This window comes from Parasteatoda tepidariorum, chromosome 1 (genome assembly GCF_043381705.1).
Source record: "Parasteatoda tepidariorum isolate YZ-2023 chromosome 1, CAS_Ptep_4.0, whole genome shotgun sequence".
In the NCBI taxonomy this organism is placed as follows: Eukaryota; Metazoa; Arthropoda; class Arachnida; order Araneae; family Theridiidae; genus Parasteatoda; species Parasteatoda tepidariorum.
The window spans coordinates 87,961,490-87,977,010 of NC_092204.1; the positions used below are offsets into that span (position 1 = coordinate 87,961,490).

General features: G+C 29.0%; 1 protein-coding gene across 1 annotated transcript in view; it reads left to right on the plus strand.

The window, feature by feature from the left end:
• Nucleotides 1-11,284: 11,284 nt before the first annotated feature.
• Nucleotides 11,285-15,521, plus strand: part of LOC107444933 (uncharacterized) — a 51,129-nt gene continuing 46,892 nt past the window's right edge. The window contains exon 1 of the mRNA XM_016059209.4: nucleotides 11,285-11,389. The gene's annotated coding sequence lies outside the window, so the exon portion shown is untranslated. The remainder of the gene's footprint in view (nucleotides 11,390-15,521) is intronic.

The following is a 15,521-nucleotide window of genomic DNA, read 5'->3' on the forward strand; positions in this document are numbered from 1 at the left end:
AATTGAGTACATGTTGAACCATAATATCATGCATCTAGCTTATTATGGTGCTGTGTTTATCCAAAATCTTGAATTTGATTGATACTCCGGTTAGGCTGCTATTGTTACATGAATAAAATTAACATCTCATGAAGATTACAGAAACTTTGAACCATAACATGGTTGCAAGCATCATTATTATGTTTAAATGCTGAGGCAATTTTTCTGAGAGTGTGAGCTAGATATAGAAGATGTATATATAACTTAAATATGAATCATTTACAAACATGAATTTGCAAACATTAACAAAACATGAATCATTTACTAAAACTATTTTTTATCAATGTATGAATTGCAGTACGTATCACGTAAGATCGGTGAATAAAGAAGGCTTTATTTTTTCATGCCCTATTTATTAAAGTTAAGTTAATTACTTCATTTGTATTCATTAAATATTTTAGGGAACAATATATCATTTAGTGAACAATTTCATTGTGTAGAATCTCACAAAAGCTATATTGTTTCATAATTTTTTGATAATTTGAATTATTGACGAAAATTTACTAATTAAATCCTACCCTAGCTTTTTGAAACGCGGAGAAAAAAAGCTCTGGAAAATAAATTCTATATCTGGAAAGTCATAATTCTATATATAAAAATCACAACACTAAAAATCACAAACAAAGCTCTTCGGTAAAAATTACTGAGCTTTTTGGTGTTCCCATACAGCCAATAACACGAAAAATTTTACCATATTTTGGTTGTTTTGACCATATTGTTTTCTCAGTGTACAAGTTGTCTGAATACTTTTTTAATCAGGCAGTATGACAACGTTCGCTTTTCTTAAATACAAAAGCAAATGACTTTGATATAACAATGTATTGATGCCAGGATAGTTAAATTATAAAAAATGAGGGAAAAAAATTTTATGATTTCTTAATTGTAAAAATAATGATCTTTTGAGCATTATTATTGAAGTGGAGCTTCATTATTGTGTTTTTTCAAAGCACTTTCGTCAAAAAACAAATAAATAAATAATAAAAATAAAATAAAAACATACATTTTGAGTGTCTTAAGCAGGAAGCAAAGCTTTAATTTTAAACCTGTCCTATTATACTTTTCTTTATAACCGTCGTTGAACAGTAGACTCAATTTTATGGGTTTACGACTACTAATATTCAAGTCCATAGCCTTGTAATTTTGAGCCCAATCCAGAAGACAAGGGCACTCCTGGATCGAGTATTGGGAGAAATTGATTTCGTAGAAGACGTTTTGATGGAACTAACCAGCATTTGCGCTACGTGGTAGCAAATGGTGATTATTTCAAAAGCAATTTTTTGCTTAGTTAATAGCATCATTTGTTGACCAACTAATTTTGAAACTTAGTGAGAATAAATGCCTTATTTTCCTAAGCAAAATACTTAAAATTGTACATTTCTATGACTTTCCCTTCTACTTTAAATGATTTTTAAAATCCTTTGTCCCTCATGAGATACAGGAATTGATAGAAAAACTCGTATTTTTTGACAATTATTTTAATTTTTAATGAGCCATTTTGTTTTTGCAGATGCAGTTTTGAATGATTCGCAGAATCATTCAAATGCTCAACTAAATCATCAAAATGCTCAACTACTTTTAGAAAAATGATAATAAATAAAATAAAAATTAAAAAAAATAAATAAAAACAGATTTTTATCTAGTTTTGCATAAAGAAAAACCGAGGAAACTTTACATAAAATTAAGTATTTGTTTAAATGGAATTAAAAATTTGTTCTCCTGAGAAATACGTGACATTTTCATGATCTCCATACAGAACGCAGCCTATAGTTTGACAAAATTCAACCTATCAGTTATAAAGCGCTATTAAGAACTTCTTAACGTTGTAAAAAAAGTGTTTTTTCATTTTTCTCAAAGAGGACTCGAAGAACAACTTTAAACGATTACGAAAATAAATATGTTCAGAAAATAAATTATTTTTCTCCATGACAATATTTCTTTTCTCAATCCTTTCACAATATAATTGCGAAAAAGTCATAAGTTTGCGAATACTACAATTAGTATTTCAGCAAATTGGAAAAGCTTAAGCTGAACAGACAGCCTCATGTTTACTAATGATACAGATTCCATATAATGTTCTATTATTAGTTATTACAGTAAAATATTTCTATTATTATTATTAAAAAGTAAAATCGATATTAAGTCTCATAAGAAAACGGATCGCTCTGCTAAAGGATGTCACCTTATAAATGCATCTGCTCTCATTTTCTTGATAATCATGGTCCACGGAGTTATTCAAACCATTTTAGGCCTTCAGATTGGTGTTTTTGTTGTTTGAGATCGAGGGAAAAACCCAAAATAAGAGGTCGTATACTAACAACCACGTGTAAAACTAAAAGCTGATGCGAGAAGAAAAAGTCCCACGAGGGAGGTGGGGCTCAGAATGGTAGCTCCAAGCTATGCACCTGAATTTGCTACCATAACAACAAGATATGGATGTTTTTACGGGATACTTCGGTCACCAATAATCAGGCAATACCACCCAACATTAAAATGCAACTAGCATTTTCTATTGGATGCCAATTCATAGAGTTGACGTCATCTTCACTTGATGTAGGTTGTGTCCAATCATTAAGGGAACAACGAGGTGATTTTCTCAAAAAAGGCTTGTTTTTGAGCAAATTTATCAATCGTAAAATATTTTGCTTTCATGTTTGAAACTTAATTTATTTGCAAAAAGAAAACACCACTGAAAATTTTCCATAAAAAGACCATTTTTTTAAAAATAAATTTATAAAACCCATATATATANATATATATTTTACTTTATTTTAAATAGCAACCAAAATCTTTTATGTTCTTTTGCAGCATATATCTTTAAAACCCATTTCTCCTACAATCTTGGATTTTAGGTGAAAAAAATTTTTTTAAAGAAGGAAAAAAAACTATAAAGATAAAGTATTTATTGAAATCATAACAGCTTTTGAGGGAAAAAGAAATAAACTCTTCGCTTAATTGGATTAAAATAGCACTTTATAGCTCTTAAAACTTTTGCAGCTTTTTTCAAAAAATTTAAAAATTCAGCGATAAGTAGTTTTGAATGTCTTATTTAACATTAACTACAGGGAGATATTTTAGAACCTTTTTTTTACATACATAGATTATTTTGAAACTTTCTATACTTAATAGAAAAAGTGTTATACAATGCTCACAATTTCTGTATTAGTTATTTTCAAAAATATTTAAAATTAAAAAAAACTGATACAAGGCTAGGAAATAATAGAATTAGTATTTATTATTTTTTTCTTAATTATTTTTTTCAATAAAATTTATTCAATGACGCAATGTCACCCCACGCTGTTATTATGCTATGTTGAAGAACAGCATTGAACTTATTTATTGAAAATTTAAGTAAATTTTCACAGTTAACTATGTAAAAAAAAAATTCTGCGATTTTTAAAATTTATAATTAAAAATTTGATAAATTATATATAATATATCTAATAAAAAATAATTTTTGATGTAATTAAAAATTGTTTTTCTCGTATGTTACTATATATTAATCTCAAAAGCGTTATTAGATAAGAAAAAATCCATACTTACTGACAATTGCCATAGAAATATTTCTGTGAAATTTGTTTATATAGTCAAAGCTACAAAATCTTGTTTTTCTTTATCATATTTTTATGAAATAAAATAAGTTTTATTATATAAGAAATTTATAATTATTTTCAACTGGCTACTTCTTGTTGACAATTTTAAAATTTCTTCAAATTTGTATAACTCAATTAACAATACTGAAAAATAATATCACTCTTGTTACTAATCCATATTTATTGATAATTGTCTTTCATATATCCAGATAAAACTCATTTATACTATTCCATGCCAAAAAAAATTTTATGTAAATTTCAAAAGTTGGAAAAAAACTAGTTATTTTTTTAATCAGATTTTAAATAAATCAGATTTAATAAATCTTAAATTAAAAATAATTCTTTAAGAAATTTTAAACTGAGCAATGGCATCTTTTTAAGGAAAACCCAAAAATGCAAATAACGTGTTTCATTTATCACGGTTGATGAACAGCTTATTAAAGTAAAGAATCTATGTGATAATTACTTCGTATTCATGTAGTTTTGAATCTTAATCTAAATAAAAATAAAAAATATTCTTATCAAATATCAGACTGAACTTGCCACTCAGAGAATGTTTTGAATAAGACCATACTCCCATTTTCGTTACATGGGGGAGAAAATCACGAAAACCACATACAGTTAGTCCGGTTTGTAGCGTAACTCTACCTTATGAGTAATTGGAAATACTGTAATAGGTGAGAACAAACAAATTAGTGAAATTATTTTGCTATTTTAGAGCTATTTCGGCTCGATATAAAAATATTTTTTTTTTTTTTACTTTCATAATTTTCGGTATACAAAGTAACTAAAAGTAGCAGATGTATTAAAATTTTTACATACATGAAGACATCATTTATATTCGGTATAGTACAGCGCATACAATGGTTTATCTTAAAATGCACTACAAATCTTATTTGTCATCTTTTTTCTTCTATAAAACCCATCCATTTATTCATTGTTCACGACTTTTTTTTTTCATTCTCTTAATTTGTTTATTCTTTTCCATATCTATTTCGATGCAATAACTAAATTCCTCCAAACATTTCTATCAAATGACATATGGAAGTTGGAGCTTTTAAATATTTAGAAGGGTAGCATTCATAGCATTTTTTTGTGCCCATAGATACCTGGAGAAAAAAACATTTACCGTTCTGATGACAGTGAGAACTTGACGATGAGTCATTCACAGAGAAAGAACGACGTTGTTCTTTAGCGAAGACAGATTTATGGTTCTCACAAAGGTACCGGTGAGAGGCTACTTGACTAATCAAAATTTATATTAATTGGTGCATCGACTGATGGCCTCAAGCTTTTCACCTGCAAACAGGTGACCTCTTGTATTGGAACTATTGATTTTACTGGCATTTCCGATGCTCTTTAATACATAATGGTTAACTATGATAATTGGGAGGAGAACTAGAAACTTCGGGTCAATCAAATGATTCCATGGGAGAAATTATGGGACAGATATCATTTCTATTTTTGTTACACGCACTAGACAACCTTCTATCTTCTACGGGAATTGATAGTTAATGCTCCGAACTAGTTTATGATCGTCTTCTTTCATTAGATTTCGAAGAAAAAAATTGTAAAGAACTAATATAAAAATAAGATAAGTAAGGAACGAAATTTTTTTTAACCTCTAACAGGGTTTCGTAACATTACAGATTCAGTTTTGGAATGAATGTAGTAGATTTTTCCGACGTAACGGATTCTATACGATAAAAAGAAGAAAATTAAATAATAAGGAAAAAAAGTTAAAATGTAAAGACTCTTAAATGATACTCTACAATTTTGTAATATCCTTTTCCTTGAGGTAAAAAACTGCTCAAATTTTCCACGTGTTGCGTTGAAGGGGGCTTCTTCATGCACCACATAAACATAGCCACTTTACTTTACCTATACTTCCCTTTTATAGCCATAGCTGAAGCCATTAGAAAAATATGGGGTTCTCCCAGATTTGCGTGAATACTTTGAAATAATTTCAATATACAATTCGATTATAATAGAATGATTTACAGTATGAAATTCGATAGACACTGTAGATTTCATTCATCTTATTAAGCTCTTCTACGCATAAAAAAAGGTCCGGAATGATATTTTTTTTCTATTTTCGCTCACTTTCATATGAAAAGGGAAATTTCGCTATGCAATAGATTTAATTTAATTTCAAATTCATCTGAAAACAAAAGTCGGATAATTATTTTAAATTCACATCAAATTCAAGCTAGAAATAAAAGTTATGCAATTGAAGGTCAAGGAAGTACGTATTATGCCTATTTTTTTTTCTCAAAAGTGACAATTGGATTGCCATGACGATTGCTAGGTTTTGCCGAATCAATACCGTGGGAAATCGGCTCCTCCCGAGAGTTATTACACAGGGAAGATAGATCTTTTTGGAGTAAAACCACTTCTGCCAGTCCACAAATTCTGTTTTTTCTCAGAATTAACTTTCATGGACATAAATCGTTCTTCCTCTTTGATCTACAGTTATTTAAAATGCATTTCAAATTCAAACTTAATACCAAAGCTGAAAAACTACTTTGAATTAATTTCAACTTGAAACTAAGTACAGAAGTTGAAAAATCATTTTAATATCACTAAGATTTAAAAACTAAAGTTAAATATTTATTTTAAATTTATCTCAAATTCAAAAACTTAAGTAATTATTTTGAAATAAGTTCAAATTCAAACTTAAGTTAATTAAATAATTAATTTCATTTTTCTAGATGTTAGTTTTTTAAATAATTATATAATCATTGTACTTTCATTGAAATTGCCATCCAACAGTAATATATCTTTCGCACAATGTCCCTAAAAATGCGAAGATTATTATTTTGTATCTTTGTTTAGAAAATCCATAGATTAAAACAAAGATAACGCCCTGAATTTTTGAAGGATGTTTTTGCCACGAGAACGTTTTTAACGCGAATTACAAAACCTAATGTTTCCTAATAATCGAAACCGACGTAAACATTTTTGTTTCACTAAAAATGACACTAAAGATTTTATCTCCTTTCAACGACTTATCCCAGAAAAATATGTTTTGATACCAACTTTTTTTAATTACTAGAAATAAATATACCGTTTGAATGGAGCAATATTTGTAATATTATAAAACATAGCTTCTTAAACTGTGGATCTTGACCCCTAATGGGGTCGCATAATTAAATTTTGGAGTATTCAAACAGATGTGGCGTAATCGATCTCGGCACAATAATAATCCCGTGTGAGAAAAGTGTCGTTCTGGCAGATCAATTGTGGCGATTTCTTTACAAAATTAAACTTCTAAATTTCATTTTTTTTATTTGCGTTAACCTATTTTTTTCTTTTTTTATTATTTCTTTAAATTTATTTTTACATTTTTTTATTAATTTATTTTTTAAAACAATGAATAAAAACAAATTTGTAGTTTTTAGTTTCTTCACAAAATACAACTTCAAAATTTACTTTTCCTCGACGATGTGTCTACTTTACCTCCCAGCTTAACTAATTTTACCTAATTTGTTTTTCTATCACACATTAAGTAATTAACTGGAGGTCTAAGAGAAAAAAATTTTGTTTTAAAAAAATACTGAAATATTGTAATTATTAAGCCATACATTTTCCCAATGTGGCATTTTGTGAATCTAATCCGTAGTACAAACAAACTGATCCATAGTATTGTTTTCGGATAGGAATTCTACAAGTTAAATGGCAAAACTTAGTTAAAAGATCACAAACAAATTCGAAGATTAATGCATTTTTTTCTATTGTAATAATATCAATCTAACGCTATTATAATATTTTCTGTTAAAATAATATCAGTCTAAGTTCAAAATGTAGAGAGAACAAGGGGAAAATTACAGAACAATAAAAGAAGGGAAAAAAATAGTAATAAAAATAAAAATAATAAGAAACCGGAAGGTAAAAAATGTCGACAAAAGTCGGATAATTATTTTAAATTCACATCAAATTCAAGCTAGAAATAAAAGTTATGCAATTGAAGGTCAAGGAAGTACGTATTATGCCTATTTTTTTTTCTCAAAAGTGACAATTGGATTGCCATGACGATTGCTAGGTTTTGCCGAATCAATACCGTGGGAAATCGGCTCCTCCCGAGAGTTATTACACAGGGAAGATAGATCTTTTTGGAGTAAAACCACTTCTGCCAGTCCACAAATTCTGTTTTTTCTCAGAATTAACTTTCATGGACATAAATCGTTCTTCCTCTTTGATCTACAGTTATTTAAAATGCATTTCAAATTCAAACTTAATACCAAAGCTGAAAAACTACTTTGAATTAATTTCAACTTGAAACTAAGTACAGAAGTTGAAAAATCATTTTAATATCACTAAGATTTAAAAACTAAAGTTAAATATTTATTTTAAATTTATCTCAAATTCAAAAACTTAAGTAATTATTTTGAAATAAGTTCAAATTCAAACTTAAGTTAATTAAATAATTAATTTCATTTTTCTAGATGTTAGTTTTTTAAATAATTATATAATCATTGTACTTTCATTGAAATTGCCATCCAACAGTAATATATCTTTCGCACAATGTCCCTAAAAATGCGAAGATTATTATTTTGTATCTTTGTTTAGAAAATCCATAGATTAAAACAAAGATAACGCCCTGAATTTTTGAAGGATGTTTTTGCCACGAGAACGTTTTTAACGCGAATTACAAAACCTAATGTTTCCTAATAATCGAAACCGACGTAAACATTTTTGTTTCACTAAAAATGACACTAAAGATTTTATCTCCTTTCAACGACTTATCCCAGAAAAATATGTTTTGATACCAACTTTTTTTAATTACTAGAAATAAATATACCGTTTGAATGGAGCAATATTTGTAATATTATAAAACATAGCTTCTTAAACTGTGGATCTTGACCCCTAATGGGGTCGCATAATTAAATTTTGGAGTATTCAAACAGATGTGGCGTAATCGATCTCGGCACAATAATAATCCCGTGTGAGAAAAGTGTCGTTCTGGCAGATCAATTGTGGCGATTTCTTTACAAAATTAAACTTCTAAATTTCATTTTTTTTATTTGCGTTAACCTATTTTTTTCTTTTTTTATTATTTCTTTAAATTTATTTTTACATTTTTTTATTAATTTATTTTTTAAAACAATGAATAAAAACAAATTTGTAGTTTTTAGTTTCTTCACAAAATACAACTTCAAAATTTACTTTTCCTCGACGATGTGTCTACTTTACCTCCCAGCTTAACTAATTTTACCTAATTTGTTTTTCTATCACACATTAAGTAATTAACTGGAGGTCTAAGAGAAAAAAATTTTGTTTTAAAAAAATACTGAAATATTGTAATTATTAAGCCATACATTTTCCCAATGTGGCATTTTGTGAATCTAATCCGTAGTACAAACAAACTGATCCATAGTATTGTTTTCGGATAGGAATTCTACAAGTTAAATGGCAAAACTTAGTTAAAAGATCACAAACAAATTCGAAGATTAATGCATTTTTTTCTATTGTAATAATATCAATCTAACGCTATTATAATATTTTCTGTTAAAATAATATCAGTCTAAGTTCAAAATGTAGAGAGAACAAGGGGAAAATTACAGAACAATAAAAGAAGGGAAAAAAATAGTAATAAAAATAAAAATAATAAGAAACCGGAAGGTAAAAAATGTCGACAAAAGTCGGATAATTATTTTAAATTCACATCAAATTCAAGCTAGAAATAAAAGTTATGCAATTGAAGGTCAAGGAAGTACGTATTATGCCTATTTTTTTTTCTCAAAAGTGACAATTGGATTGCCATGACGATTGCTAGGTTTTGCCGAATCAATACCGTGGGAAATCGGCTCCTCCCGAGAGTTATTACACAGGGAAGATAGATCTTTTTGGAGTAAAACCACTTCTGCCAGTCCACAAATTCTGTTTTTTCTCAGAATTAACTTTCATGGACATAAATCGTTCTTCCTCTTTGATCTACAGTTATTTAAAATGCATTTCAAATTCAAACTTAATACCAAAGCTGAAAAACTACTTTGAATTAATTTCAACTTGAAACTAAGTACAGAAGTTGAAAAATCATTTTAATATCACTAAGATTTAAAAACTAAAGTTAAATATTTATTTTAAATTTATCTCAAATTCAAAAACTTAAGTAATTATTTTGAAATAAGTTCAAATTCAAACTTAAGTTAATTAAATAATTAATTTCATTTTTCNAAAAACCGGAAGGAAAAAAAAAAAAAAAAAAAACAATCCGAAAGAAATTGCAACATTTTTAAAAAATCCGGAAAAAAAGGATTATTAAAACATGAGACATGATCACTGTAATAAAAAAAATTAAAAAATGGAATGAAGAGCATATATCAAAATTGACGAATCAAATAGGCAGCGGGACTGAATCGGGAAGAGACCAAAATGGCAACAGGGTTGAAGTGGCGGGACCGAAAAGTGATGGACCAGACAAATCAATTATCAGTCAATTAAATTCATTTAAGTCCTTTTAATTTATGACTTCTACAATTAAGTTTTTCTATCCATTAAACAAGCTCTTTTATCTCCTATGTTGTCCCAATTAAAAAATAATTATATCGCAGACAATAATGAATTTATCTTAAGTTTATATGAAAGTTTTAATTTAAATATATTAACATTAAATTAAATACACAAAGAAAAACAAATTTCTTCAATTTTAACTTAAATGTTTTCGTTAGGAAAACGACTATGAAATTAATTTGGGAGAACTAATTCAAGTACAGTAGAATCTCGATTAACCGAGCTACGATTAACCGAGGTTTCTGTTAACTGAGGCAATAACGAAGTCTAAATTTTTTTTCTCCTCTCCAAAATGAGCTTGGAAGAAATTGTACACATATTAGTTCGTTGTCTGTGTTACAGGCACTTATTCCCCACAAAAGCACTCAACTTCCATGAAATATTACACCCTGAGAAGACAAGATCCATGAATGCTTTGTTAACAGTGGTCATGTGACTTGTAAGTTTAGTCATGTAAATTTTAAAAATACAATATTTTCTTGAGATTTGCGTTATTTCTGAAAATGCGTCTATCGATATTTAACTAAGTATAGTTAAAACAAATTCCATTTTACTTTTTAAAATTTACTACTAGAGTTGATTTCCTTTTTAAGTCTTTTTAGTTGTGAAACATAAGTTCATATACGTTTATTTTTATCATTTAAAAAACGTTCTATTGTTTTTTACTTTAAAAGTAGTTAAATTCGCAAGCACGGAATTTTATACATGGTTCCTATTAACCAAGATTTCCGATATCCGAGGTACTAGCGGTCCCAATTAGCTCGGATAATCGAGGTCTTACTGTAATAAAAATTTATATAACTACAGTGTTTCAATTGAAACAAATTTATTTTACCCACTTTTATTATTATTTTTATTAAACTTCCGTAGTTCATATATTTATTGTTTTATAATAAAATGTTCATCAAGAAAATTATAAGATCAAATGCTTCAAAAAAAAAAAAAAACATACGAATTTCTAAAAATAAACAAATAACGCCTGGGTACATTGCCTGGTTTTGAAAACATCGGCATTTGCGGAAACACATATTTATACAAACCAGAGAAGCCTAACAACACAGTAAAGATAAGAAGCTTGGGAATTTTCGCGTCCCCAATTAGTCAACGTGGGTTATTCACATGGGTTTTTACATTGATTGTAACATGCTTAAGATGAACCTGAGGATTCATTTGTGCCTCCCATAGAATGCAGAGGTGACAAAATGTTTTGTTGCCTTTTGTTCATTTCGATCCATGACGGAACTTAAGTGAGTCGTTTACTTGTATCAGTAGTGTTTATTATTTTACTTTTCGTGTGTTAAAAACATCTGCTTAAAATTTATCCGATTTATTATTTATTCATTTAAAATCTAAAGAAGTTATTTAATTAATTTTTTTTTTAAAAAAGAAACAATAAAATGAAATGGTATTTTAAAAACTATGTTTTACAAGTGATTGATCGATTTTTTTTTTTAGACCATGATCGAAAAAAGTGGAGCATATAATTTTCGTATAACGTGAGGAGAGCTTTCAGGAGTGACAGAAGTTTATGAAAAAATTGGTATGCCCAACGCCTTTTGTTTAGGTGTGACAAAAATGGATCATTTCCACTTTTTTAGTTCTCTCGAAAATTATATTTTTTTTTTAAATTTTATTTCATTCTATTGTTTTCTTTTTCTTTCTTTCTTTCTTTTTTGTTTTCTGTTTGTTAGTTTGTTAATGAAGAAAAGTGGTTGAAATTTTTATTGCCCATTAAATAGAAATAATTTTGTTGTTAACATTTAGGGACACCCGGTGGCTGAGCGGTAGCGCTTCTCGCTCCAGTGCCACAGGTCCTGGATTTGATCCTCGGGCAGGGCAAGGTTGAATCAGCCTTCCATCCCTTCAGTGGGTCGATAAAATAAGTACCAATCATGATTGGGAACTAAACACTGGGGGTTCCACGTTCGGCTGACCACCTCACCGGAACATCTGCTCCTGCACCCCAGAGCCCAAAGTCAAGAAAACTGAGATGGGTACAGTAGGCCTTGGCCCCCTATGGGTTGTCGCGCCACTGAGGTTAGTTTAGTTTTAGTTAACATTTAGGAAACAGTTGTTGTGTGCTGTCATCAGGCACAGATCTCTAGGTGAAATTTAAACTATCTAGCTATTCGTACAGTACTCGAAATTTTGATTGAATTAAACATCGATAATTTGATTAATACTCTTGATTGAATTGACCATAGCACCTATTAAAATTCCATTTGGTGTTGATTTCTGATGTCAGCGAAGGACTGAAATTTGTTCAGCCCAAAAATCCAGTTCAATTTTGAACTCTAACTAGTTAGTGAAGTCTGGAAATTTTCATTCCCACTATCTTTTGTCGATAATATTACAGTAAATTCAGCTTTTAACAGTCAGGAAATGTTTGAAATTCTTCTTACCATCCAGTACAGGTCTCCAATTAAAACTTGAGAATTCCAAATAGTTGGTTCTTTTTTATCCCTGATGTTGAACACCTAATCCATATTGTTTGTTTGGTTGGTTGAAGCTTATTGGCGCAAGACCAAAAAATGGCTATTCTTCGCTTGTTACTATGTTTAATAGGAATTCATATTAGATTGCATATTCAGCCCGTTTATATCAACGTGCTCTTTTGATTTTGAATCCATCTTAAAGGACGAAGAGCCTCCTAAATCAGGGTTGGGATTTTGGACGTCCTAAACTGGTTTTGGACAGGACACGTAGATTTTACTGTCTTAAACTGTCCTAAACTGGCTAAAACTGTCCTAAACTGTCCTAAAGTGTCCAAAACCTTAAACTTTGGTGAAAGGTAAAATTCTATAAGTGTAACCATTGTACACATAATAATCGCATGTATCAATAAATATTTGACATTTTTATACAATTTACTTTATTAAAGGAAAGTAATATAATATAATAGAAAAGGTTTATAATTTTTGAAGCTCCACAATTCATTGAACAACAAATGTGAATACCTAATCCTTTAAATATAAATATGCTTTTAATGCTGATAATTAATGTTTTTGCTTAAGGATAAATAATGCAATAATTAAAAAAAAAATTTTAAAAATGCTAAATTTGTTTAAAAATTAACCTTTTATTTTTCGCAAAATTTTTTTAAAATTTTTTTTTATACTTTCTGAATTACAGGATGACAAAAAATACATCTATTTTTAAAAAAAATTGTTTTTAAATATAAATATATTAGTTTAAATTGGAAATACAAAATAACTGAAAAATTTATTAACAGTTTTGAAGGACATAACATCAGTTTCAGTTACTGACATTGATGATGTATCACCTGTAAGCTAAAAGAATTGAACATGAATGAAATAAAAGTATTCTTGAATAGTACTATAGATAAATAAACTTGTTTATGACTAACCAAGCACTTAGTCCCTAATAGCTTAACCTGTATAGCAAGATTAAACTTCAGTTATATACTATTGAATGAGAGGACCAATTGAACCTGATTACTGATTAATCTTCCTTTGTTTAATGTTTAAATTGAAGAGTCAAACAATATTGATAAAAACATTATATTTTTAAAAACAAATATTCTCTAGTAGATTTAATTATCAATACGTTATTAGTTCTATGTTTATTTTATCTTTTAAATATTATTCAGATAAAATTGTGACATAATTTGAGTAAAGGGTTTTGGATAGTTTAAGACAGTTTTGGACAGGACCGTTTAAACCAGGGTTTAAGCCGCAGATTTATCCATTCTATCCTAAACCTTGCCAACTCTGTAAATCATTTGTACAATTTAAGCATTTCAGAATAGTAGAGGATTTTTTTTTTTTAAATAATTTAATTAAATTCAGTATTTTCTATAAAAATTTATATTAATTTTTTTTAAAAACTTTTACATGATATAAGATGGTACAAAAGCTAACTTCAAATGACACAAGAGACATTTGCTCACGTGGTATATTTTTCTCAAAACATAAATTTAATTTGAAATCACAATATCAAATTACGCTTCATTTTTTAGCTTATCACAAATAATTGTTTTTAACATTTGCCACTGACGACATGATTATAACACAGCGTGAATGCTCAAAAGGTCACTTACAAATAGCCATGTTACGCTTAGCTGAACACTATTTAAACACAGAACGAAGGAGGCATATTGATTAAATGCAAGCAGCCGTCAAGGCAATCATAGTTTTAAGATTTACAAAAGCGTATCAAATAAGATCAAATGTCTCAGATAAAGCGGTAATACATTTACTTCTTTCATATGGTGAGAGTGTAATTTAACGGTACTTTTTTTTAATGCGGCAAAATACAAAGAACTATGCCAGATTATAAGAGATGATATATACTTAAAATAAGATGAGTCGCAAGCTTTATGGAAGAGCGACAAAAATATCTGAAAAGTTGCATGGCCTTAAAGGTAAGATGCTCTTCATCAATGATTATTTTTTCATGGTGTATTTTAAAAATAAATGCTTCTTTTTTTCGTTTTTTTTTTTCAATTCTACTAATGCTCAAAGTAATTAAGATTTATTCAAAGATACTAAGATTTTAAAAATTTAGGTCTTTATTTTTTTTTTTTTCTACATTTAAAAATAGTGAAAAATGTTTCTCCTATTGAGCTTTAAATGATGCTCAGGCTTTCAATTCTTTTATACCGATCAATTTTTTATTTTTTTTTTATTTTTTCAATTTTAAAACGATATATCTCAAAAACTAAAATACAAAAACTTCCAAATAGAAAACAACCACCGTAAACCGGGGCGAGTCTACCCATCCAGGGGCGAGTCTACCCATTTTAGTTTTATTTAATTTTCACTATTTTAAATTGCAAATAAAAAAAAATTTACTGACGGTGGACTTAGTTCAGACTCTAAGGAAGATGGCGCTGTAGTAGTTTGATCCGTTTTTGTTTATTTGGGACTTGTCTTTTAATCCAGGGTGCTTGGCGTTCAAGTGGCGAAGCAGTTTTGAAGGTTTCATTGCGTCATTAGAGAGTTGATCGCCGCAAACTATGCAGAGCGGTTTTGGTTTGTGTGAATCGCCTGTCCCGACAAAACCATACTTCAAGTAGGACTCATGGTATTGTCTGTTAAAAGTTGCATGTTTCTTTGATGTTGAAGGCTCTTCGGTCTCTTCACTGAGCCTTTTCTTTTTTCCAAGGAAACTTTCTAAGGACGTCTGTTTTGTATTCATTTTCGCTAACTTGTGAGTTAAATTTGTGCAGACACAATACACACGTACACCAAGCACTGTTAAACCTGAGAAAGTACCGGTGAACAGAGAGAGGAGTGATAGACACTTTCTTTTTACAAAAAACAAACAAATCCGCATAAAGCACACAAAACAGTAGAGAGGAATCATGGTCACGTGGTCTTTGGGCGACTAAATGGCAGACGAGCCAGCTTCTCTTTT